A 27,797-nucleotide genomic window follows, 5' to 3' on the forward strand; every position below is an offset into this window, starting at 1 on the left:
AATACTGTAGACATCAACAAAGCCTGTCAGCTGATTATTGACAAGTTTTTCCAACACTTTTGATAAACAGGGCAAAATAGAAACAGGCCTATAACAGTTAGGATCAGCTTGATCTCCCCCTTTAAATAAAGGATGAACCGTGGCTGCCTTCTAAGCAATGGGAACCTCCCCAGAGAGGAGAGACAGGTTAAAAAGCCGATTAGAGGGGCAGCAACCTTAATAAAGGAGAAAGGGTCTAAACCATCTGACCCAGGTATTTTTGGAGGGGTCAAGTTTAAGGACCTGCTTTAGAACCTTGGACTCAGTGACCGCCTGCAGGGAGAAACTTTGTAGCTAGCTGGGCAGGGGGAAAGAGGGAGGAGCATCGGGGCTAGTCGCATTAGAAGGGGTGGGAGATGGGAAAATGGTGGACGGGCATGGAAGCATGGCTGAGTCAAATAGGAATCCTGACTTAATGGTGATTAAAAAGCTCAGCCATTTGCTTCTTGTCAGTAAAAACCACACCATCAACTTCAAATCAAATCAAATGTTATTTGTCACATACACATGCTTACACATGAATTTGTTTTCTCATTTTGTCTGTCATAGTTGAAGTGTACCTATGATGAAAATTACAGGCCTCTCTCATCTTTTTAAGTGGGAGAACTTGCACAATTGGTGGCTGAATAAATACTTTTTTGCCCCACTGTACATATGAGATGAGTAATGTAGGGTATGTGAATATTATATTAAGTGGCATTTTTACATACATTTTTCCATTATTAAAGTGGCTGGAGTTCAGTCAATATGTTGGCAGCAGCCACTCAATGTTAGTGGTGGCTGTTTAACAGTCTGATGGCCTTGAGATAGAAGCTGTTTTTCAGTCTCTCAGTCCCTGCTTTGATGCACCTGTACTGACCTCACCTTCTGGATGATAACGGGTGAACAGGCAGTGGCTCGGGTAGTTGTTGTCCTTGATGATCTTTATGGCCTTCCTGTGACATCGGGTGGTGTAGGTGTCCTGGAGGGCAGGTAGTTTACCCCCGGTGATGCGTTGTGCAGATCTCACTACACTCTGGGCGGAGCAGATTGGTTGTGGGCGGAGCAGTTGCCATACCAGTCGGTGATACAGCCCGACAGGATGCTCTCGATTGTGCATCTGTAAAAGTTTGTGAGTGCTTTTGGTGACAAGACGAATGTGAGGGTTTTAGGTGTTTAAGCCAAATTTCATTAGCCTCCTGATGTTGAAGAGGCACTGCTGCGCCTTCTTCACTACGCTGTCTGTGTGGGTGGGCCAATTCAGTTTGTCCGTGATGTGTACAGCGAGGAACTTAAAACTTACTACCCTCTCCACCACTGTCCCGTCGATGTGGATAGCTGCTGCTGTTTCCTGAAGTCCACGGTGATCTCCTTTGTTTTGATGACGTTGAATGTGAAGTTATTTTCCAGACACCACACTCAGAGGGCCCTCACCTCCTCCCTGTAGGCCGTCTTGTTGCTGTTGGTAATCAAGCCTACCATTGTAGTGTCGTCTGCAAACTTGATGATTGAGTTGGAGGCGTGCATGGGCACGCAGTCGTGGGTGAACAGGGAGTACAGGAGAGGGCTCAGAACGCACCCTTGTGGGGCCCCTGTGTTGATGATCAGCAGGGTGGAGATGCTGTTACCTACCCTCACCACCTGGGGGCGGCCCGTCAGGAAGTCCAGTACCCAGTTGCATGGTGCGGGGTCTGAGGACGCGGCTCGGGATGCCGTCTGGACCTGCAGCCTTGCGAGGGTTAACATGTTTAAATGTTTAACTCACATCGGCTGCAGTGAAGGAGAGTCCACAGGTTTTGGTAGCGGGCCGTGTCAGTGGCACTGTATTGTCCTCAAAGCGAGCAAAGAAGTTGTTTAGTCTGTCTGGGAGCAAGACATCCTGGTCCGCAACGGGGCTGGTTTTATTTTTGTAATCCGTGATTGACTGTGGACCCTGCCACATACCTCTTGTGTCTGAGCCGTTGAATTGCGACTCTACTTAGTCTCTATACTGACGCTTAGCTTGTTTGATTGCCTTGCGGAGGGATAGCTACACTGTTTGTATTCGGTCATGTTTCCGGTCACCTTGCCCTGGTTAAAAGCAGTGGTTCGCGCTTTCAGTTTTGCGCGAATGCTGCCATCAATCCACGGTTTCTGGTTTGGGAATGTTTTAATAGTTGCTGTGGGTACGACATCGCTGATGCACTTGCTAATAAACTCGCTCACCGAATCAGGGTATTCGTCAAAGTTGTTATTTGACGCAGTGCGGAACATATCCCAATCCACGTGATTTAAGCAGTCTTGAAGCGTGGAATCAGATTGGTCGGACCAGCGTTGAACAGACTTGAGCACGGGAGATTACTGTTTTTGTCTCTGTCTATAGGCTGGGAGCAACAAAATGGAGTCTTGGTCAGCTTTTCCAAAGGAGGGCAGGGGAGGACCTTCTATGCATCGCGGAAGTCAAAATAACAATGATCCAGAGTTTTAACATCCCTGGTAGCACAATCAATATGCTGATATAATTTAGGGAGTATTGTTTTCAGATTAGCCTTGTTAAAATCCGCAGCTACAATGAATGCAGCCTCAGGATATGTGGTTTCCAGTTTACATAGAGTCAAATAAAGTTTAAGGGACATGTGTAGCTGTGAGGAGGAGGGTTTATCCTCCAGGTCTTTAACCATTTTCCAGAACTTATTGGGGTTAGACCCACAGAGAGAGAACTACTCCTTAAAGTAACCAACTGGCCTTGCGGATAGTCTGAGTGCACTTAGTTCTCATTTGCAGAGGCCAGGTCAATAAGAAAGACTTGCTCATTAAAGTTCTTTTAGGAAGCGTCTATGACAAATCAGGACAGGTAGTTTCACAGAGCAGCCATTACAAACACAGGCTGTAAAACAGTTTTCACTAATATCATTACAGAAAACAGCAGACTGATACCAATCAGGATTATTTGAGAGGATAACATCAAGGAGATTAGCCTTTCCTGGGTGTTTGGAGTCATACCTTGAGGGATTGGTAATAATCTGTGAAAGATTTAGGGAGTCCCATTGCTTTTGGAATTGGTCAGGTGGTTTAAGCATGTCACAGTTTAGGTCACCAAGCAGTACAAATTCAGACTTAGTGTAAGGGGCCAGGAGAGAGCTTAGGGCAGGTAGTGTACAGGTAGGGTACAGCTAGGGTACAGGTAGGGTACAGCTAGGGTACAGGTAGGGTACAGGCCGGTGCTGATGGAGGACGATAACACCCAGCAACAGTCAACACAGAACTATTTTAAAGTTTAATGTTTAAAACCAGCAAATTAAATTGTTTGGGGACAGACTTGGTGGAGACACCGAGCACTGAAGGTGAACCTTGGTAAAGATACCAACTCCACCACCTTTGGAAGTTCTGTTTTGCTGAAAAAGGTTACAACCAGAAATTTTAACATCCGTATTCGAAACACTCTTCCTTAAACCACGTCTCAGTAATGACCAACATATCTGGATTGTGAACCCACACTTTCAATTGATCCATTTTAGGGAATAAGCTTCTGGTATTAACATGTGACAAATGTCTCTTTGGGAAAAACAGACATGTGAAGTTTGAAGTGGATTTTCCCAACATTTCAAATATGATATTATACAATTTACTTATGCTTTTGTAACTGGTGGGTTTAACACCTGGGTCCCCAACAGGAGAAGCCATTTGACCACATTTTAATGTCAACTAGGGCTTTCAAATTATTCAAAAAAATTGTAACGCGTTTTGTCACATGACTTGCTGTGATTAATCACGATTAATTGTAAATTCATAATTTTCTCAAATTGAGTGTTCATTTAAGATGGTTTTTTTTATAAAGAAAGCATTACAAGTGTATTGCTTTTTGATTTTGTCCAAAGTAACACTTTGCAAAATCATGTACATTGATAAACACACTTTCTTGAACATCAAAATCATGTACATTGATAAACACACTTTCTTGAACATCAAAATCATGTACATTGATAAACACACTTTCTTGAACATCAAAATCATGTACATTGATAAACACACTTTCTTGAACATCAAAATCAACTTGTTTTGGCATCACATTATTTCCAGCTCAATAGATTATTTTTCCAGTGTATTTTTTACACTTTCACACAAAGCAATAAAAAACATTAAGCACTAAATGACAAAACCTTACGTGACAGTCCTTTATATAACCTGGTAACTAAGGAGACATGGAGAGCTATGCTCTGTGAACTCTGACAGCCCTTTATATAACTAAGGAGACATGGAGAGCTATGCTCTGTGAACTCTGACAGCCTTTTATATAACTAAGGAGACATGGAGAGCTATGCTCTGTGAACTCTGACAGCCCTTTATATAACTAAGGAGACGTGAACTCTGACAGCCCTTTATATAACTAAGGAGACATGGAGAGCTGTCCTCTGTGAACTCTGACAGCCCTTTATATAACTAAGGAGACATGGAGAGCTGTCCTCTGTGAACTCTGACAGCCCTGTATCTAACATGGTAACTAAGGAGACATGGAGAGCTGTCCTCTGTGTTCTTTTCACTGGGCTTCTTCCAACGTTCACTGACCAACGCATGAAGAATTAAGCACCTGCAGCAGTAACACTCCGAATAGATGCGTCAGAAATAAGAAATTATAATTTTTCACACACATGAATTATAATATTCTGTTAGGCTAAGTTATCTTATTACAGAATTCTGCCATTTCCATATGTTGGAACAGTGCTACTGCAACACGTTAACAATGTCACGCCCTGGTCGAAGTATTTTGTGTTTATCTTCATGTATTGGTTCAGGCCAGGGTGTGGCATGGGTTTTTGTATGTGGTGTGTATATATTGGGATTGTAGCTAGTGGGGTGATCTAGCAAAGTCTATGGCTGTCTGGAGTGGTTCTCAATCAGAGGCAGGTGTTTATCGTTGTCTCTGATTGGGAACCATATTTAGGCAGCCATATTCTTTGAGTTTGTCATGGGTGATTGTCCTTAGTGTCCTTGTTCCTGTCTATGTGTTAGTGTACACAAGTATAGGCTGTTTCGGTTTTCGTTAAGTTTTTTGTTTTTTGTAGTGTTTGTATTTAGATTCGTGTTACGTTTGTTTATTAAAACATGGATCGCAATCTACACGCTGCATTTTGGTCCGGCTCTCCTTCACACCAAGAGAACCGTTACAAACGACGGCAGCGTAGCCTAGTGGTTAGAGTGTAGGGGCGGCAGCGTAGCCTAGTGGTTAGAGTGGAGGGGCGGCAGCGTAGCCTAGTGGTTAGAGCGTTGGACTAGTAACCGGAACGTTGCAAGTTCGAACCCCTGAGCTGACAAGGTACAAATCTGTTGTTCTGCCCCTGAACAGGCAGTTAACCCACTGTTCCTAGGCCGTCATTGAAAATAAGAATTTGTTCTTAACTGATCTTGCCTATTTAAATAAAGGTTAAAAAAAAAAAAAAAAAAATGTTCACGTGTGAGGAGCATAATACTATTTCACCACCACATGTGAACTAGATTTACACATCTTAAAGTTTCGTACATTTTAAACAGAACTTGCAATTCCATATGTGAAAGTGAGATATTCAAAGGTGGAGGTTTCTTAAATGTGAATCTGCAAATGTGATGGGGGGCTCAAGCGATGTGTGAGCGCTCACACACAGGCACAGTACACTAGACCCTCGCTACTGGGACACGCTAGTAACAGTAGAGTATCTGAATCATCTCTTCCTGATTCATACACTGGCTAACATATCACTTCAGATACACACAGTCCTCCCCTCCTCTTCCACTCTCCTCCTCCTCCCCTCTCTTCCTCTTCCTCCTGTCTCCTCCTCCTCATCATCATCTCTTCCTCCTACTCCTCCTCTTCCCCTCTCCTACTCCTCCTCTTCCCCCTCCTCCTCCTCCTCCTCCTCCTCTTCCTCCTCCTCTCTCTCTCTCTCTCGCTCGCCCACTTTTCTCTCACTCTCGCTTACACGCTTTCTCAATCACTCGCTCTCTCTCGTTCTGTTGATCTGAGCACTTCCTTTGGTAGCGGAGGAGAGCAGAGCAGCGTGTGACTTAAGTGTGTGTGTGTGTGTGTCCAGTGCAGGGATAGCAGTGGAGAGGGAGAGAGAGATAGAGAGAGACAGAATAGCAGCAGAGTGAGAGCCAGCGCTCAGTAACAGGACAGAGAGAGAAGAGAGACGACTCGGAGTCCACGACTAACTGTGAGTACTCTTTTATTTTCTCTTTCTATATATTTTACCACTGTACTGCACTAGCTGTGTTTCTCATGGAGGAATGACACACAGTGTAGAAACATACTGTAGACACACACTGTACACACACACACTGTACACACACACACACTGTAGAAACATACTGTAGACACAAACTGTATACACACACTACACAAACACTGTACACACACACACTGTAGAAACATACTGTAGATACACACTGTACACCCAAACTGTACACACACACTACATGCACACACTGTAGACACACTGTACACACACATTGTAGAGCAGGTATAGTGGTAACTGTACAGAGAAGCAGGAACAGTCACACACACTAGTTATACTAACGGTCATACAAAACTAGTATACACACACGCACAAGTGTATGAACACACACACACACACACACACACACACACACACACACACACACACACACACACACACACACACACACACACACACGCACACGCATGCAGAAGATACGCACAAATGCACACACACGTCTCTATCACTGTCAAACATTTCTTCACACGAATACATTAGGGAAAATCTGTGTGAAGGCCACACGCTTTTATGTACTCTGCAGAACAATGTAACATTGCATTACATCACCACGGAATCTTCCTAAAAACAGAACGATGTACAGATTATATTTTTGAGTTGATTTCATGCTTTTTGCTGGAAAAGTATTTTCATGGATGTTTTAGCTTGTTCACACGTATTCGTTTTGACTGAGACATCACTGGGCTGCGGACGTACGTGTGTGAATATATGTGCATGTGTGTGTGTGTGTGTGTGTTTGTGCTTACAGTACCTGTGTGTAATGTTTGTGATATACCACAGTAAACCAATGTGAAGTAGTCCATCCGCAACGTCAGAAACAGACACAAGACACAGCCGACACCAAGATACAAGGTCCAGGACCGACGTAAAACCTCAAAACATAATGTCCAATGAGTATACAGCGTGTGTGTGTGAGCACAGTTACTGGTGCATGTGTCTGAATATGAGTCAGTGAGACTTTGTATCTGGGACTTGAGTGATTCTCCAGTCTTACACTTTCTGACATATTGACTAGTCCTGCATGTTGTATTATTGTTCACGTGAAACAATCGATATCTCCCACCGGCTACCCTACCTACTCTATCCTACCCTACCTACTATATCCTACCCTACCTACTATATCCTACCCTACCTACTCTATCCTACCCTACCTACTCTATCCTACCCTACCTACTCTATCCTACCCTACCTACTCTATCCTACCCTACCTACTCTATCCTACCCTACCTACTCTATCCTACCCTACCTACTCTATCCCACCCTACCTACTCTATCCCACCCTACCTACTCTATCCTACCCTACCTACTCTATCCTACCCTACCTACTCTATCCTACCCTACCTACTCTATCCTACCCTACCTACTCTATCCTACCCTACCTACTCTATCCTACCCTACCTACTCTATCCTACCCTACCTACTCTATCCTACCCTACCTACTATATCCTACCCTACCTACTCTATCCTACCCTACCTACTCTATCCTACCCTACCTACTATATCCTACCCTACCTACTCTATCCTACCCTACCTACTCTATCCTACCCTACCTACTCTATCCTACCCTACCTACTCTATCCTACCCTACCTACTCTATCCTACCCTACCTACTCTATCCTACCCTACCTACTCTATCCTACCCTACCTACTCTATCCTACCCTACCTACTCTATCCTACCCTACCTACTCTATCCTACCCTACCTACTCTATCCTACCCTACCTACTCTATCCTACCCTACCTACTCTATCCTACCCTACCTACTCTATCCTACCCTACCTACTCTATCCTACCCTACCTACTCTATCCTACCCTACCTACTCTATCCTACCCTACCTACTCTATCCTACCCTACCTACTCTATCCTACCCTACCTACTCTATCCTACCCTACCTACTCTATCCTACCCTACCTACTCTATCCTACCCTACCTACTCTATCCTACCCTACCTACTCTATCCTACCCTACCTACTCTATCCTACCCTACCTACTCTATCCTACCCTACCTACTCTATCCTACCCTACCGTAATGAAGCGAAGCCTCTGATTTGTGGAATCACCCGTGTAGCACACTGACATCACAGTAAGATGAGATATATTAATTTTCGCGTTTCACTTCTCTTTTATAAAAGATACAGGGATAGTGGTTGAGCAGGAGGGATAAGATGTAGAGTGCAGTGTTGAGAGAGAGAGAGAGAGAGAGAGAGAGAGAGAGAGAGAGAGAGAGAGAGAGAGAGAGAGAGAGAGAGAGAGAGAGAGAGAGAGAGAGAGAGAGAGAGAGAGAGAGAGGCACAGACACAGTCACAGTCACAGTCACAGTCACAGTCACAGACACAGTCACAGTCACAGTCACAGACACAGACACAGACACAGACACAGACATGGGGGAATATTAAGATTCCTGAGGACTTTTTCCAACTCAGAATCAGAGTTAGGAGTGTGTATTGGAAGCGAAGTCAGGTGCAGGAGAGCAGAGCAGAGTGTAGTGAACACACTTTTTATTCCGGTCCAAAATGACAGCACAAAGTAACATAAAATGTGCCCAAACACGGAACACCTTCAAAAAGTACAACAATATCAACAAATCCAAAATACGCGTAACACAAACAATCTTACACAAAGACATGATGGGGAACAGAGGAATAAATACATGTGGATTGATTGGGGAATGAAAACCAGGTGTGTAATGGAACAAGACAAAACAAATGGATACATGAAAAATGGAGCGGCGACGGCTAGAAAGCCGGGGGACGTCGACCGTTGAACGAACAAGGAGAGGAGCCGACTTCTGCAGAAGTCGTGTGTTTGTGAGAGAGAGAGAGAGAGAGAGAGAGAGAGAGAGAGAGAGAGAGAGAGAGAGAGAGAGAGAGAGAGAGAGAGAGAGAGAGAGAGAGAGAGAGAGAGAGAGAGAGAGAGAGAGAGAGAGAGAGAGAGAGAGAGAGAGAGAGAGAGAGAGAGAGAGAGAGAGAGAGAGAGAGAGAGAGAGAGAGAGACATGGGGGAATATTACGATTCCTGAGGACTTTTTCCAACTCTTTTGTCTTTGGTAGTCAGAAGTGTTGTGTGTGTGTGGTACACATATCTAGCGTGACAGGGTGTGCATAGAACACATTTTCTCTATATTCAATCCAGTCCATGTGAAAAGAGTTATTATAGTAAATTAAAACGCAATGGACCTTCTTTGTGGAGTCAAATACATTTAGTCATTTGTCACATTCTGTCTTTCTAGACCAAGAGCTCACAGAAAAACGTCCGTGGGCCGTTAGCATGTCATCAGGGCCGGGTGTACCGTACATTGGCATAAGTGTTTGTCGTCAAGGGAGTGTGTTTGTGAGCAGGAGCGTATGTATCTGTAAAGAGTGAGTGTGTGTGTGTGGGTGTGAATCTGCCAGAGTGTGTGTATCTGTGGGGGTGTGTGTATCTGTAGGGGTGTTCTGCTGTTTGCAATGAGAGTGTCTGCAGGAGTGTGTGTACGGTATCTCTGAGAGTGTGTGTATCTCTGAGAGTGTGTGTATCTCTGAGAGTGTGTGTATCTCTGAGAGTGTGTGTATCTCTGAGAGTGTGTGTATCTCTGAGAGTGTGTGTATCTCTGAGAGTGTGTGTATCTCTGAGAGTGTGTGTATCTCTGAGAGGGTGTGTATCTCTGAGAGGGTGTGTATCTCTGAGAGGGTGTGTATCTCTGAGAGTGTGTGTATCTCTGAGAGTGTGTGTATCTCTGAGAGTGTGTGTATCTCTGAGAGTGTGTGTATCTCTGAGAGGGTGTGTATCTCTGAGAGTGTGTGTATCTCTGAGAGGGTGTGTATCTCTGAGAATGTGTGTGGGTAGTGTGTGTACGGTATCTCAGTGTTTGCTGGTAGATTCTGGGCTCACAGCGCCTTCAGAAAGAATTCATAACCTTTGACTTTTTCCATATTTTGTTGTTCCAGCCTGAATTTAGAATGGGTAAATTTAGATGTTGTGTTACTGCCCTACACACAATACCCCATAATGACATCACAATACCCATCATGACATCGCAATACCCCATCATGACATCACAATACCCCATATTGTCAAAGTGGAATTATGTTTTTACAAATTTCAAAAAAATGAAAAGCTAAAATGTCTTGAGTCAATAAGTAGTCAACTATGTTGTTTGGGCAAGTCTAAATATGCTAGGGCAAGTCTAAATATGCTAGGGCAAGTCTAAATATGCTAGGGCAAGTCTAAATATGTTAGGGCAAGCCTAAATATGCTAGGGCAAGTCTAAATATGCTAGGGCAAGCCTAAATATGCTAGGGCAAGTCTAAATATGCTAGGGCAAGCCTAAATATGCTAGGGCAAGTCTAAATATGCTAGGGCAAGTCTAAATATGCTAGGGCAAGCCTAAATATGCTAGGGCAAGTCTAAATATGCTAGGGCAAGTCTAAATATGCTAGGGCAAGCCTAAATATGCCAGGGCAAGTCTAAATATGCTAGGGCAAGCCTAAATATGCTAGGGCAAGTCTAAATATGTTAGGGCAAGCCTAAATATGCTAGGGCAAGTCTAAATATGCTAGGGCAAGCCTAAATATGCTAGGGCAAGTCTAAATATGCTAGGGCAAGCCTAAATATGCTAGGGCAAGTCTAAATATGCTAGGGCAAGCCTAAATATGCTAGGGCAAGTCTAAATATGCTAGGGCAAGCCTAAATATGCTAGGGCAAGCCTAAATATGCTAGGGCAAGCCTAAATATGCTAGGGCAAGCCTAAATATGCTTGGGCAAGCCTAAATATGCTAGGGCAAGTCTAAATATGCTAGGGCAAGCCTAAATATGTTAGGGCAAGTCTAAATATGCTTGGGCAAGCCTAAATATGTTAGGGCAAGCCTAAATATGCTTGGGCAAGCCTAAATATGCTAGGGCAAGTCTAAATATGCTAGGGCAAGCCTAAATATGCTAGGGCAAGCCTAAATATGTTAGGGCAAGCCTAAATATGCTTGGGCAAGCCTAAATATGCTAGGGCAAGCCTAAATATGCTAGGGCAAGCCTAAATATGCTAGGGCAAGCCTAAATATGTTAGGGCAAGCCTAAATATGCTTGGGCAAGCCTAAATATGCTAGGGCAAGCCTAAATATGCTCAGGTATACTATTTTGCTTAACAAGTCACATAATAAATGGCAGGGAATCACTCTATGTGCAGTAATAACGTTTAACATGGTTTGTTTATGACTACCGCATCTATTTACCCCACACATACAATTATCCGTAAGGTCCCTCAGTTGAGCAGTGAATTTCAAACACAGATTCAACCACAAAGACCAGGGAGGTTTTCCAATGCCTCGCAAAGAAGGGCACCTATGGGTAAAAAAAGAGCACACTTTGAATATTCATTTGAGCATGGTGAAGTTATTAATTACACTTTGGATGGTGTATCTATACACTCAGTCGCTACAAAGCAGTGGAGGCTGGAAAGGGAGGATCATTCTGTTCAGTGAATTTCATAAACATAAAAATAGTGAAACATTAAAAAAGTTATAATTTTTAGATAAAACTATACTAAATATCACCAAATAACTGATTAAAACCCACTGTTTTTCAATGAAGTTCTACTGCAGCCTCAACAGCACTCTCTGGGTTAGCATCATGGTGTAGCCTAAGGACAGCTAGCTTCTGTCCTCCTCTGGGTACATTGAGTTCAATAGAAAACCTAGTAGACTCATGGTTCTCACCCCTTCCCTAGACAGGTCATAATTCTTGAGTCAATAAGTAGTCAAGCACTTTGTTAGGGCAAGCCTAAATATTATGACGAATTTGGCCTTTCGCAATATTGCCCATAGCAACGCATTGAATAATACATTCATAAATGGCAAAAATCACAGTAAAAAAATACAGTATATCTATTTTTCCAAGTTTTTAACCCTTTACTTCCATTGGTGAGTCGTAGAACAAAACGGAAAACACAGATCTCGTGAGAGTCTCCCCATTCCATTGTGTTTGGGATGCTGCAAATGTTAGGGATGTCTCCTGGTCTGACAGAGAGCGCTGTAACTCTGCTTATTTCCACCGCGGATTAGGAAGGGCGACATAGGAGGATGCGTTGGATGACGCAGACCATTCAAAACTGATGGATTTTGATGGGGATTTTTTTTAAATTATGTTTGATAGATTGACGCACCGGTGCGTCAATAGAATCTAGGGTGGCAACGAGCAAAGTGATCATGCTGTTTGCCTGTGGCTGCACTTAAAGTGAACTGTGTTTGCGGGTGATCAGGCAAGATGGCGCCGACAGACATCGAAGTTCTACTTCTAGCTCCAAAGCAACTGTGCAGTATTTTGTACAATCAATACAATCAGTGTCGTTAAGGCAAAACGTAAGTGCAGAGCCAAAGTGGAGTCGCAATTCAATGGCTCAGACACAAGACTGATGTGGCAGGGTCTATAGACAATCACGGACTAAAAGGGAAACCAGCCACGTCGCGGACACGTCTTTGTCTCCAGGACAAGCTAAACATTTTATTCGCCTGCTTTTGAGGATAACACAGTGCCACCCAAGGACGGTGGGCTCTCGTTCTCTGTGGCCGACGTGACGAAGTCATTTAAACATGTTAACCCTCGCAAGGCAGCCGGCCCAGACGGCATCCCTTTGCCGTATCCTCAGAGCTTGTACAGACCAGCTGGCTGGAGTGATTATGGACATATTCAATCTCTCCCTAGCCCAGTCTGCTGTCCCCACATGCTTTAAGATGTCCACCATTGTTCTTGTAACCAAGAAAGCAAAGGTAACTGAGCTAAATGACTAATCGCCCCGTAGAACTCACTTCTGTCATCATGAAGTTCTTTGAGAGACTAGTTAAGGATCATATCACCTCTACCTTAACTGACAACCTAGACCCACTCCAATTTGCTTACCGCCCCAATAGATCCACAGACGATGCATTTGACATTACACTGCACACTGCCCTGTCCCATCTGGACAAGATGAATACCCATGTAAGAATGCTGGTCATTGACTGTAGCTACGCATTCAACACCGTAGTACCCTCCAAGCTCATCATTAAGCTTGGGGCCCTGGGTCTCAATCCCCACCCTGTGCAACTGGGTCCTGGACTTCCTGATTGGCCTCCCCCAGGTGGTGAACATAGGGAACACCTCCACTTTGCTGATCCTCCTGTACTCCCTGTTCACCCATGACTCCATGACCATGTCTCCAACTGAATCATCAAGTTTGCATACAACAGTTGAAGGCCTGAATACAAACAATGATGTGACAGCCTACAGTGAGCAGGTGAGGCCCCTGGCGGAGTGGTGACAGGAAAATAACCTCTCCCTTAACGTCAACAAAACGAAAGAGTTGATCGTGAACTTCAGGAAACAGCAGAGCGAGCTAGCCCCTATTCACATCGACGGGACCACAGTGGAGAAGGTGAAAAGCTTCAAGTTCCTCGGCGTACACATCACTGCCGATCTGAAACGGTCCACCCACACAGACAGTGTGGTGAAGAAGGCAGCGCCTCTTCAACCTCAGGAGGCTGAAGAAATTCGGCTTGGCCCCTAAGATCTTCAGAAACCTTTTACAGATGCACAATTGAGAGCATCCTGTCAGGATGTATCACCGCCTGGTACGGCAACTGCACTGCCCGCATCCGCAGGGCTCTCTGAGGGTGGTGCGGTGTAACAAAGGCGCTGTGAGTCCAGAAGCAGGTGCGCGTAAAACGTTTAATAAAACAACAAAAATGGAACTAGACACCATAACAGTAGTGTCTTTACATGAACACAAGATCAATACTGACTGGGGGAGGAACATAAGGGAATGCCAGATACAGGGGAGGTAATAAGTGAGGTTATGGAGTCCAGGTGTGCCCCGTGATGACGCATCGAGCACGTAATGATTGACGCCAGGTGCGCGTAATGATGGATCCCAGGACCGTTGGTTAGTAGACCAGCGATGTAGAACACCGGATGAGAGAAGCGGGAGTAGACGTGACATGAGGTCTGCCCAACGCATCACCGGGGCACACCGCCTGCCAACCAGGACACCGACAGCACCCGATGTCACAGGAAGGCCAAAAGATAATCAAGGACTTCACCCACCCGAACCACTGCCTGTTCACCGAGCTACCGTCCAGAAGGCGAGGTCAGAACAGGTGCCTCAAACCTGGGACCGAGAGACTGAAAAACAGCTTCTATCTCAAAGCCATCAAACTGATAAATAGTCATCACTAGCTGGCTACACCCGGTTACGCAAATCTGCACCTTACAGGCTGCTGCCCCATATACATAGACTTGGAATCACTGGTCACTAGTCATTTAAACAATGTTTACATTCTGCTTTCCTCATTTCATATGTATATACCTTATTCTTATCTACTCTACTTTAGTCAATGCCACTCCAACGATGCTCGTCCTAATATTTATATATCTCTTAACTCCATTTGTGTCTATTGTTGTGAATAGTTAAATATTACTGTACTGTTGGAGCTAGGAACACAACCATTTTGCTACACCCGCAATAACATTGGCTAAATATGTTGTATGTTACCAATAAAAATGTATTTGATACGATGATCCGGGTGTATTCCTTCTGCGGATTCTTTCCAGGCTGTAACACAACGAAATGTGGAATAGGTCAAGGGGTATGAATACTTTTCTGAAGGCACTGTAACTGGGGAGTGTGGTAGACAAGGTGTCTGAAGCGTATGCATTTCTCTGTAGGCCGATTTCTCAGCATATCACTGTATTTCTTTGTAGTCGTACATAACAAGGCTTTTCTATGTGGAGCTACGGAGACGTGTGTGATGTGAGTTTTGAGGTTTAGAAAATTATAGCCTGTGAAGATACCTTTTTAGTTTTCATCTGTTCGAGGTTGTGTGTGCGTGTGGTGTGTGTGTGTGTGTGTGTGTGTGTGTGTGTGTGTGTGTGTGTATGTGTGTATGTGTGTGTGTGTGTGTGTGTGTGTGTGTGTGTGTGTGTGTGTGTGTGTGTGTGTGCGTGAGCGTGTGTGAGGGGATGAGAGAGTGTTTGCCTGTCTCGGTGAGGACAGTAATAATAGGAGCCATATCCCCTGGAGGCCCTTACTTTAGACAGGAAGCTATACAAAGGCTTTAGGGATATAGTGTGTGTGTGTGTGTGTGTGTGTGTGTGTGTGTGTGTGTGTGTGTGTGTGTGTGTGTGTGTGTGTGTGTGTGTGTGTGTGTGTGTGTGTGTGTGTGTGTGTGTGTGTGTGTGTGTGTGTGTGTGTGTGTGTGTGTGTGTGTGTGTGTGTGTGTGTGTGTGTGTGTGTGTGTGTGCGCGCTAAATGCTATCAAACAGAACATTGCAGTAGAATGTTCCACTGGCTGTAAATAGAGAACAGACAGATTGCTCTATGCAGAGAGAGAGAGGAATGGAATTAGACTACAAAACATTTTTGCTTAAAAATATTTGCATGCAATTACATCCTTTTGCGTCATTCTGAAATAAACCCCAAATCTTCCCACATATCAAACACTTCGTATAATTAATTATTTGTTGAATATTTTAATTAAACATTTAATCCATCTAAGTAACCGATTAGACTGATTATAAACGGGCTGCTTATACAGTGTATATATATATAAATATATATATATACACTGACTAACCCTACAGTCCCTTATTGTTGTAGACTTTACATAGTGTATTATATCTTAATTTAAATCTCCAAATATGATGTTTTATTTTGTGCGTCAGCAAAGCAACATCCAACAACATCCAGCTTTACTCATTATTACATAAAGATGAGTTAGACAGTGTTCTTCTCTATTTGTTCAGTTGTCTTGACTGGTATATTTTATGATTCTATAACAATATGCAGAAAGCTCAGTTCTCCTTCACCATAATCTACCCTGAGAGAGAGAGATTGTTGTTGTATCAGAGCGAGGGCTGTACATAGTTTTGTGTCCCTAGTGGCACCCTCTTCTCCTATGTAGTGCACCACTTTTGTAGTTTAAGATACAGGGAAGTAGTGTCCTAAATAGGGAATTAGTGTGCCATTTAAGATGCTGATGGACAGAGTATGGTTCTCCTGCCTGTCTGTCTGTATTGAGAGAAGAGCGATGAGGCTGTACTCACAGGCTGTATTGAATGGCTTTAGAGAGAGGAGAGAGTAGGTTAAGACAGCTGAGTGTACACTGAGATTTACATGTGAACGAGGTGTTAACTGCATTACCACAATCGTGAGAGAAAGCTCCTTTCCTCAGCACAGGTGTGTGTGTGTGTGTGTGTGTGTGTGTGTGTGTGTGTGTGTGTGTGTGTGTGTGTGTGTGTGTGTGTGTGCGTGTGCGTGTGTGTGAGAGAAAGAGACGTTCCACTCATTGAGTGGGTGTATAGACAACGATTAGAACAGAACTCTGAGTTCCATTCTAGAATTGTCTATGTTCCAATCTGGAATTTTCAGTGTTCTGTTCAATAGATTACTGAGAATTCCATGTTCTATAGAATATAATCCATTCAATACATAATTGTCTATGTTCCAATTCTCCATGTTTCATTTTGGAATTATCAGGTTTGTTGGTTCAGAGCACTACCCAGCTTGCACAAAACATTCTAAGAACCATATTTTCTTAGAGCTTGGTGAGAGAGCGTGGTTGTCCTGTGGTTATTTTGCATACAACCTTCCTACAACCTTCTGGAAATGATACAGGATAGTTTACATTTACATTACATTTAAGTCATTTAGCAGACGCTCTTATCCAGAGCGACTTACAAATTGGTGCATTCACCTTATGACATCCAGTGGAACAGCCACTTTACAATAGTGCATCTAAATCTTTTAAGGGGGGTGAGAAGGATTACTTTATCCTATCCTAGGTATTCCTTAAAGAGGTGGGGTTTCAGGTGTCTCCGGAAGGTGGTGATTGACTCCGCTGTCTTGGCGTCGTGAGGGAGTTTGTTCCACCATTGGGGGGCCAGAGCAGCGAACAGTTTTGACTGGGCTGAGCGGGAACTGTACTTCCTCAGTGGTAGTTTCTTGGCTTTGGAACATTCTCAGCACAATTAAGGAACAACAAAATAACATTTTCTTGGTATATAATTACTTAACAGAACGTTTCCTAAACGTTCAAACATGGTTACATTTAATTTCCATTTTGGTAATGTTTTATTAACGTTGTCCAACTAGTTTGATATTTGGGAATGTTCTCAAATAATTCAGAGAATGTTAAGAAACAACATTGTTGTGTGTGAATTTCAGTACTTCAGCATAACATTTCCTATAGGTTTCGTCATGGTTCTAATTAAAGTCATGTTCTCAAATTGTTCTGAGAACGTTAACAAAACTTTCCATTAAAACCAGAAAACTTTAGTAATGTTCAGAGAACATGAGTAATAGTATTTAAAAACACACAGTCTGTTATCAGTGTCAACAAATCTCTCTATCCTCTATCTTATTAAATATGTTCAGGTGTGCCCACTAATTGGCCAAACCTGATCATAATGTGTGCTTTTTTCCTTTGAAATGGGGTCTGTTTGAATAAACTAAAATGAAAGCTTTGTGTTGGTTAAAAAAGCAGGACATGCTAGCGCCATGAACTAATTTCATGGAGAGAGAAAAGAAAATCACAGGTTTGAATCTCACGAACGCGGTGCCACATGTTTAATGCCTAATGCAAATTAATATCCATGTGTCCTGTCTGTGCCTGGAGTTAAAAACAGTTAACCTAAACTGGCAGTGTTTTATAAAAAATAAAAATAAATCACCTTTATTTATCCAGGTAGGCTAGTTGAGAACAAGTTCTCATTTACAACTGTTACCTGGCCAAGATAAAGCAAAGCAGTGTGACACAAACAACAACTCAGAGTTACACATGGAATAATCAAATATACAGTCACTAACACAACAGAGAAAAAGTCTATAAACATTGTGTGCAAAGGAACAAAAAAATAAATAACAGCTTGGGGATGAGGTACTTGGATGGGCTATTTACAGATGGGCTATGTACAGGTGCAGTGATCTGTAAGCTGCTCTGTACTGAAATTCACACAGTTAGTGAGGCAGGGTCTCCAGCTTCAGTGATTTTTGCAATGTGTGTGTTATTAAAAGTCTTAACGGAACATGGTTTCAGAAACATTATTTAAATCCTTTCAAATAACATAATTCCATTGTCAGAACGTTAATAAAACCTCCCAAGAAAACATTCAGGGAATCTTCCTGCAACTGAAAAATGGTATGTTCTCAGAACAGGCGAAATGTTCACTTCCATTCCCAGAACGTTAGAAAGACGTTCCGTTTTAATGGACAGGAAACGTATGGCTTCGTTTCCAGAACAAATGACAAACCAAACACGTACGTTCCCACAACTTCCAAGGAACCAAATGTGCTAGCTGGGTATGCCGTACATTGCGATAACCAGACCTCTCCTTGGCCATCCCCGTCACACAGAGTGTTCAAAACATTAGAAACACCTTCCTAATATTGAGTTGTATCCCCTTTTGCCATCAGAACAGCCTCAATTCGTCAGGGCGTGAACTCTACAAGGTGTCGAAAGCATTCCACAGGGATGCTGACCCATGTTGATTCCAATGCTTCCCACGGTTGTGTCAAGTTGGCTGGATTTCCTTTGGATGGATGGTGGACCATTCTTAATACACACGGGAAACTGTTGATCGTGAAAAACCCAGCAGCGTTGCAGTTCTTGGCACCATCAAACCGGTGCGCTTGGCACCTACCACCATACCCCATTCAAAGACACTTCGAACTTTTATCTTGCCCATTCACCCTCTGAATGGCACACATACACAATCCATGTCTCAAGGCACCTGTCTCCTCCCCTGCATCTACACTGACTAAAGTGGATTTAACAGGTGAGTGACATCAATAATGGATCATAGCTTTCACTTGGTCAGGTGTCATGGAAAGAGCAGGTGTTCCTAACGTTTTGTCCACTCAGTGTATATGTGTTTTAGAGAGAGAGAGAGAGAGAGAGAGAGAGAGAGAGAGAGAGAGAGAGAGAGAGAGAGAGAGAGAGAGAGAGAGAGAGAGAGAGAGAGAGAGAGAGAGAGAGAGAGAGAGAGAGAGAGAGAGAGAGAGAGAGAGAGAGAGAGAGAGAGAGAGAGAGAGAGAGAGAGAGAGAGAGAGAGAGAGAGAGATTATGTTCAATTGAGAGCTTTCTCCCAACCACCTTATTTATGACTGCTCCCCACCTCCTGGACATGAACACATAAATATATTGACTCAGAGAACACACACACACACAGGGTTGGGGAGTAACGATTACATGTAAAGGATTACATATAAACTCTGAGAGGCAAAACAAATGTAATTATATTCCACACACTTTCTGATTACTTCTAAGATTATTATATATATATATATATATTATAATATATATATATATATATATTATAATATATATATATATATATTATAATATATTATATTATATATGTTATTATCTGATTAAAGATTACTTTGACATTTAGAAAGGATATTTGCTGAATAATAATTGACACCTTTCTGTTTTCTCAACGACGTTCGAATCAACATAAAAAAAGGTGCAAAGTTAAATTAAACCAAGTCTGACCACAAGTCAAAGACCACTGACACCAAATGCATTTGATGGGATTGTTGGGAAAAAGAACGAAAAGGCTCGTAGGCTACAGTCCAAGCTACAGTTGAAGTCGGAAGTTTACATACACTTAGGTTGGAGTCATTGAAACTTGTTTTTTCAACCACTCCACAAAATTCTTGTTACCAAACTATAGATTTGGCAAGTTGGTAACGACATCTACTTTGTGCATGACATGAGTCATTGTTCCACAATTGTTTACAGACACGTTATTTCACAATTCCAGTGGGTCAGAAGTTTGCATACACTAAGTTGACTGCCATTAAACAGCTTGGAAATTCCAGAAAATTATGTCATGGCTTTAGACGCTTCTGATAGTCTAATTGATATCATTTGAGTCAATTGGAGGTGTACTTGTGGAAGTATTTCAAGGCCTACCTTCAAACTCAGTGCCTCTTTGCTTGACACAATGAGAAAATCAAAAGAAATCAGCCAAGACCTCAGAAAACAATTGTAGACCTCCACAAGTCTGGTTCATCCTTGGAAGCAATTTCCAAATGCCTGAAGGTACCACGTTCATCTGTACAAACAATAGTACGCAAGCATAAACTCCATGGGACCACGCGGCCGTCATACCGCTCGGAAGGAGACCTGTTCTGTCTCCTAGAGATGAACGAACTTGGTGCGAAAAGTGCAAATCAATCCCAGAGCAACAGCAAAGGACCTTGTGGAGATGCTGGAGGAAACAGGTACAACAGTATCTATATCCACAGTAAAACGAGTCCTATATCGACATAACCTGAAAGGCTGCTCAGCAAGGAAGAAGCCATTGCTCCAAAACCGCCATAGAAAAGCCAGAATACAATTTGCAACTGCACATGGGGACAAAGACTGGACTTTTTGGAGAAGGGTCCTCTGGTCTGAAGAAACAAAAATATAACTTTTTAACCATAATGACCATTGTTATGTTTGGAGGAAAAAAGGGGAGGCTTGCAAGCTGAAGAACACCATCCCAACCGTGAAGCACGGGGGTGGAAGCATCATGTTGTGGGGGTTTTTTGCTGCAGGAGGGAGTGGTGCCCTTCACAAAATAGATTGCGTCATGAAGGAGGAAAATGATGTGGATGTATTGCAGTAACATCTCAAGACATTAGTCAGGAAGTAAAAGCTTGGTCGCAAATGGGTCTTCCAAATGGACAATGACCACAAGCATACTTCCCAAAGTTGTGTCAAAATAGCTTAAGGACAACAAAGTCAAGGTACTGGAGTGGCCATCACAAAGCCCTGACCTCAACCCTGTAGAAAATGTGTGGGCAGAACTGAAAAAGTGAGTGCGAGCAAGGAGGCCTACAAAACTGATTCAGTTACACTAGATCTGTCAGGAAGAAATGGTCCAAAATTCACCCAACGTATTGTGGGAAGCTTGTGGAAGGCTACCCAAAAACGTTTGACCCAAGTTAAACAATTTAAAGGCAATGCTACCAAATACTAATTGAGTGTATGTTAACTTCTGACTCACTAGGAATGTGATGAAAGAAATTAAAGCTGAAATAAGTCATTATCTCTTCTATTATTCTGACATTTCACATACTTAAAATAAAGTGGTGATCCTAACTGACCTAAGACAGGGAATCTTTACTAGGATTAAATGTCAGGAATTGTCAAACTGACTTTAAATGTATTTAGCTAAGGTGTATGTAAACTTCCGACTTCAACTGTATGTCTTCCAATGGTGTGACTGCTGTTGGCATCCAAAGATTGTCCAACTTGGACAATAAACTCTTGGAGGACAAAAGCAATGGTGCAGCCACCACTGATACAGAAGTAATTGATATCGACACAGTGCATTGATGTGAATCTCACTGCTGCTCTCTGATTTATTTTTGTTCTTAAGGTTAGGGCTCGTCCCCTTTTTTCTCCACTTCCTGTCTGACTGACGTGCCCAAAGTAAACTGTCTGTAGCTCAGTCCCTGAAGCCAGGATATGCATATAATTGGTACAACTGGAAAGGAAACACTTTGAAGTTTGTAGAAATGTTAAAATATTGTAGGAGAATATAACACAATAGATATGGTAGGAGAAAATCCAAAGAAAAACCAACCTGAATCCTTTTAGATTTAAGAAAAGGGCATACTGGAAATTAGCTCCTTGGATGTAATTCCTATGGTTTCCACAGGGTGACAGCAGTCTATGTTTAAGGTTTCAGGCTTATAACTTCCAAAACAAATAAGAAATATCAGTTTTAGTACAGGGACACAGTCTTAGAAATTAGTGATTGTGTGCGCCATGAAGACTAGACGCACCTGCTAAAAGTTTCCTATTGAACATACTTCTTTCCATAAGACATATTATAGTTTGATTACATTTTATGCTATCTGAGGAGTAAATAGAAACGTATTTTGACTTGTTGAAACAAAAGTTTGGGGTAGATTTTCGGATTCCTTTCTCTGCCTGTTGAACGAGTGGATTGTTCAAATCGATTTAGCCAACTGAACAGACTTTCTGGGATATAAAGAAGTACTTAATCTAACAAAACAACACTACATGTTATAGCTGGGACCCTTTGGATGACAAATCAGAGGAAGATTTTCCAAAAAGTAAGTGAATATTTAATCGTTATTTGTGAATGTATGAAACCTGTGCCGGTGGAAAAATATTTTGACTTGGGGCGCTGTCCTCAACCAATCACAGGGCATGTCTTTGCTGTAATGGCTACTGTAAATTGTACAGTGCAGGTAGCTGAACAAGAATTTAAGCTTTCAACCAATATAAGACACTTGTATGTACCTAACTGTTTAATATCCATCATTTTTATGATTATTTATTTGAATTGCGCACCCTCCAGTTTCACCGGAAATTGTCCCGCTAGCGGGACGACCTAGGCTAATATAAAGGATTGTATTTGTTGTGGATGGCTGTTCACATGTATATACAATGCATTCCGAAAGTATTCAGACCCCTTCACTGTTTCCATATTTTGTTACATTACAGACTTATTCTAAACTGTATTCAATTGTTATTTTTTTCTCGTCAATCTACTACACACAATACCCAATAATGACAAAGCGAATACAGATTTTTAGAAAACCGCAATATCATATTTAATATAAGTATTCAGATCCTTTACTCAGTACTTTGTTGAAGCACCTTTGGCAGTGATTACAGCATCGAGTCTTCTTGGGTATGATGCTACAAGCTTGGCACACCTGTATTTGGAGAGTTTCTCCAATTCTTCTCCACAGATCCTCTCAAGCTGTCAGTTAGGATGGGGAGTGTCGCTTCACAGCTATTTTCATGTCTCTCCAGAGATATTTGAACAGGTTCATGTCCGGGCTATGGCTTTGGCTGGGCCACTCAAGGACATTCAGAGACTTGTCCTGAAGCCACTCCTGCATTGTCTTGGCTGTGTGCTTATTGTCCTGTTGGAAGGTGAACCTTCGCCCCAGTCTGGCCTGAATGCCAACTTCTTCCATTTAAGACCTGAGCTCAATTTCGATTCTCATATGAAACAGTCTGAAAACCTATATAAATAAAGTATTGTTTAAAAAAATATATTTTTGCAAAAATGTCAAAGAAACTGTTTTTGCTTTGTTGTTATGAGGTATTGTGTGTAGATTGACAATTATTATTTTTTAAATAAATGTTTAAGTAAGTCTGTAACATAACAAAATGTGGAAAAAGTGAAAGGATCTAAATGTGTATTTTAACACAATAATAGTTTAATTTAGGACGTTTAAGCTGCCTACGAGCATTGTTTTTGCGACCTGTGGACAACCAGTAAAAAAATGCAGTCTTGCAACAGCTGCACAATGTGGATCCCAGCCTCCTGTGGAAAAAAAAATTGGTAATGTGCTCCATACTATCAAAAACAAATTTAATTTAAGAAGACTATGAGTGGGTCTTTTATTGCTCAATCTAATTTGTCCTGACAAAGGAAGAGAAAAACGATCATAGTCCTAATGGACACATGCTCAAACTCGTTTGATAGACTTTTAAACAGCTGCAAATGATCGACATATCAGAGTCACCAACAAAAAGGTAAACAATGGGCATAAAGCTGTCACGCCTTGGTCATAGTATTTTGTGTTTTCCTTCATTATTTGTTCAGGCCAGGGTGGGACATGGGTTTATTTTGTGTTTTCCTTAATTATTTGTTCAGGCCAGGGTGTGACATGGGTTTATTTTGTGTTTTCCTTAATTATTTGTTCAGGCCAGGGTGGGACATGGGTTTATTTTGTGTTTTCCTTAATTATTTGTTCAGGCCAGGGTGGGACATGGGTTTATTTTGTGTTTTCCTTCATTATTTGTTCAGGCCAGGGTGGGACATGGGTTTATTTTGTGTTTTCCTTCATTATTTGTTCAGGCCAGGGTGGGACATGGGTTTATTTTGTGTTTTCTTTAATTATTTGTTCAGGCCAGGGTGTGACATGGGTTTATTGTATGGTCGTATTGGGGTTTTTGTAGGCATTGGGATTGGTGTTGATTAGGGGTGTGTCTAGTTTAGGCTTGGCTGCCTGAGGCGGTTCTCAATCAGAGTCAGGTGATTCTAGTTGTCTCTGATTGGGAACCGTATTTAGGTAGCCTGGGTTTCACTGTGTATTTCGTGGATGATTGTTCCTATCTCTGTGTAGTTGTTCACCAGACAGGCTGTAATTAGTTTTCACGTTCCGTTTGTTGTTTTTGTATTTATTAAGTTATTTCATGTATCGCTATTCTTTCATTAAAGACATGAGTAACCACCACACTGCATTTCGGTCCGACTCTCTTTCGACAAACGAGGAACGCCGTTACAATAGCAAATGCAGCATTTGGTTTCATTCATTTTTCACATGTAAATACACTTTTCGGTAGTGTTGAAAACCATTCTATGAGAGTAGCATTTCTCCAAGCAATTAGCCCTATCAGTCGGCCATAACAACAAAGTCATCAACAAAAGAGTAGGCTAATAAGTCCATAGTTTTGGCTTTTATGCTCAGGTAAAACAATTTGGCTCATCTATATTTACAAGTCCTATTCTGAAGCTCAATTCTCAATGAATGACTGATAATCTGGCAGACTGGCAGACTGGCAGACTGGTCATCTGGCAGACTGGTCATCTGGCAGACTGGTAATCTGGCAGACTGGTCATCTGGCAGACTGGCAGACTGGTCATCTGGCAGACTGGTAATCTGGCAGACTGGTCATCTGGCAGACTGGTCATCTGGCAGACTGGTCATCTGGCAGACTGGTCATCTGGCAGACTGGCAGACTGGTCATCTGGCAGACTGGTCATCTGGCAGACTGGTCATCTGGCAGACTGGCAGACTGGTCGACTGGCAGACTCCATTTGCAGTAGATGTTGTTCAAATGGTAACATCATTTTCTTTTTTTGTCTTCTAATCTTTTCCAAAATTTGGGCCTCGGGACCCCAAAGGGTTTAGATTTTTGCCTAAACTCTACACAGCTGATTCAAACAATCAAAGCTTGACGATTGAGGAACCAAAAACCAAAATGTGCACCCCTAAGGGAACTGAGGACTGTGTTTGGGAAACCATGTCCCCCCTAAAGGGGAACGTAATCTGAATGTAACGGATCAGATTACGTTATTGGTTTTGGGTGATTCAAAGGTTACAATACTGTTTACAATTTTTTTTTAAGTAACTAGCAACTGTAACTGATTACATTTAGAAAGTAACACACACACACACACACACACACACACACACACACACACACATCCTCAAATACAAATCCTCTCTTACAAGCTTTCGCAGTGTTTTGCAGTGTCTTTCCCTCAGTAAAGAGCGACAAAGAGAGAAAGACAGTAGGTGAGAAAGAATATTGTTCAGGGTGAAGCTCATTGCAGCAATGGGAACAGCTGTGTGTCATCTGCGGTGTAAGTACCAAACCTCTGCTGCTCCACTCTGTGTACCTCTCTCTCTCTCTCTCTCTCTCTCTCTCTCTCTCTCTCTCTCACTCTCTACTCTCTACTCTCTACTCTCTACTCTCTCACTCTCTACTCTCTACTCTCTACTCTCTACTCTCTACTCTCTCACTCTCACTCTCTCTACTCTCTCTACTCTCTCTACTCTCTCTACTCTCTCTACTCTCTCTACTCTCTCTACTCTCTCTCTCTCTCTCTCTCTCTCTCTACTCTCTCTCTCTCTTTTCATGTGGGTCTGTAGCTGCATAATTCAGGTTGCCCGGAGTAACAGCTGTCATCCGCTTCCAGCGTAAATCTTGCTCTGTGTGCACCTCTGTTGGCACGGCGATCAGACTCAACAACAACACCACCCGCCCTCTGGTTGACATGTATACACACACACACACACACACACACACACACACACACACACACACACGCACACGCACACGCACACACACTCATGAACACACACACGCACACACACGCACACACACTCATGAACACACACACACACACACGAACACACACACACACTCACGCACACACACTCATGAACACACACACATGAACACACATACACGAACACACACACACTCATGAACACACACTCATGAACACACGCACACACACACAGACAGTATACCTCTGAAGACATTGGCCTGATTTGAACTCCCAAGTGATTTGTCAGTCATTTGTAAAAAGCTCTGATTGGTGAGTCATTCACACAGAGAGAAGTACTGAGGGCTTCTGTACTGAATTAGAACAGACACCTGCATCTCTGAGACAGCAACTATGTCCATGACCCAAACCTACAGGGTCCAAAACATAATGCAGCAATTTAACAACCGTGTATACAATAGTCGTTTTCTCTCTCTCCAGGAGTCCAATCTTCAGACGAGGAGTAGATATGAAGTAGTTGGTATCAAAAAAAAAAGTAATCAATTGAAATGTCAAAGAGGACACAATATCTAACCTCGCAAACCCCCTCAGCGAACATGGTGGTACAGTGAAAACCCAAAACCAGTCTGGTACACAGACAAACAGAGAGACGATGGCTACTGGAGCTGCACGGACAATGGACAGATAATCTGACTGTTCCCCCTGGCAAGAGAGAGAGAGAGTGAGTGAGAGAGAGAGAGAGAGAGGGCTTATCCCACATAACGTTTGATGTGGGATTTCTGTGTGGGCTATCCTCTAACGTTCAACCCCTCCTTCTCTTCCTCCTCCTTTCTCTCTCTCCAGCTCTCAATCCATTTTCCCCTCTGTCCGGCTCATTCACGGCTTTTTCGTCCAACCCTCTCCACCACTCCACCCTTTCACCCTCAACCTCTTATTCTTCCTCTGCCCCAACCCTCCTTCATTACCATCGTCTCTTCCACCTCTCCATTTCTCATTTGACTCCTTTACTCTCCATCCTCTTCACCACGCTATCCCCGTCTGCTCCCTCCTCCCCTCCCTCTCTCCGCGGGCTGATTTGCGTCGCTCCACGGCGGCAGTGGGCATTTGACAGGCCTGCTGTGGGAAGATAGTGCCATTGAATAAGAGCCCTCGGGGGAGGGTAAAAACGGGTGAAGTGGTATTAGCTGGTGAAAGGCGACACTGAGGAGGAGCACACTGAACCAGGCACAGTTACAGTAATGCCAACCAGCCAGGCTTTACCACCCCGGACTGGACCGGACAGACGGACAGAACAGAGGAGAAGGTCAAAGATAGGATATTAAGAGAATAGGAGAGAGGAGGATGAGGAGAGGAGATGAGAGGAGGGCTGTGGATGAGGAGAGGAGATGAGAGGCCTGAGGATGAGGAGAGGAGATGAGGAGAGGAGATGAGAGGAGGGCTGAGGATGAGGAGAGGAGATGAGGAGAGGAGATGAGAGGAGGGCTGAGGATGAGGAGAGGAGATGAGAGGAGGCCTGAGGATGAGGAGATGAGACGAGGCCTGAGGATGAGGAGAGGAGATGAGAGGAAGGCTGAGGATGAGGAGAGGAGATGAGGAGGCCTGAGGATGAGGAGAGGAGATGAGGAGAGGAGATGAGAGGAGGCTGAGGATGAGGAGAGGAGATGAGAGGAGGCCTGAGGATGAGGAGAGGAGATGAGAGGCCTGAGGATGAGGAGAGGAGATGAGGAGAGGAGATGAGAGGAGGCCT

At 43.0% G+C, this 27,797-nt stretch overlaps 1 protein-coding gene across 3 annotated transcripts in view; it reads left to right on the forward strand.

Moving 5' to 3' along the window:
• The window catches only part of LOC127911372 (RNA binding protein fox-1 homolog 3-like), a 1,085,108-nt gene that overhangs the window by 74,558 nt on the left and 982,753 nt on the right, over nt 1–27,797 (forward strand). For 2 of the 3 annotated variants that reach the window (XM_052477709.1, XM_052477707.1), the window contains exon 1: nt 6,015–6,185. The exons of the other annotated variant lie outside the window; for it this stretch is intronic. The gene's annotated coding sequence lies outside the window, so the exon portion shown is untranslated. Of the gene's footprint in view, nt 1–6,014; nt 6,186–27,797 lie in introns of those variants that run through there. 3 annotated transcript variants of the gene reach the window in all.

Source organism: Oncorhynchus keta, chromosome 24 (genome assembly GCF_023373465.1).
Source record: "Oncorhynchus keta strain PuntledgeMale-10-30-2019 chromosome 24, Oket_V2, whole genome shotgun sequence".
Classification (NCBI taxonomy): Eukaryota; Metazoa; Chordata; class Actinopteri; order Salmoniformes; family Salmonidae; genus Oncorhynchus; species Oncorhynchus keta.